We start from the raw sequence: 411 nt of genomic DNA, 5'->3' as shown, positions 1-411 counted from the left end.
GAGGAGTCTGCAGACCCACAGGCCTGAGCCGAACGATGCCGAGGCGAGCCGAGCGGAGGGGACCCGAGCCGCCGAGCGGAGCCGAGCGGCCGAGCCGAGCTTAGCTGCGAGCCGAGCCGAGCCGAGCCGAGCCGAGCCGAGCGGAGCCGAGCCGAGCGGAGCCGAGCGGAGCCGAACAGAGCCGAACCGAGCCGAGCCGAGCCGAGCCGAGCCGGAAGAGAGGCAGCTGCTGGAAGGTGGGAGCAGAGGGCAGGCGGGAGCTGGCAGGGCAGGTCGGGGTGCAGGAGCAGCGAGAGCACGTGCGCCCTGAGGGGCAGGGGTGCAGGGCCTGGATGGGCAGAGCCCGCCCCTTACTACAGGCCCAGGCGGGGGAGGAGGGAGACCAGTGCCCAGTCTGGGGGGCGGCGCTTC

The sequence above is a fragment of the Halichoerus grypus genome, chromosome 14 (genome assembly GCF_964656455.1).
Source record: "Halichoerus grypus chromosome 14, mHalGry1.hap1.1, whole genome shotgun sequence".
In the NCBI taxonomy this organism is placed as follows: domain Eukaryota; kingdom Metazoa; phylum Chordata; class Mammalia; order Carnivora; family Phocidae; genus Halichoerus; species Halichoerus grypus.
The sequence above is the reverse complement of the archived record's forward strand: the minus strand, read 5'-3'. Positions refer to the sequence as shown.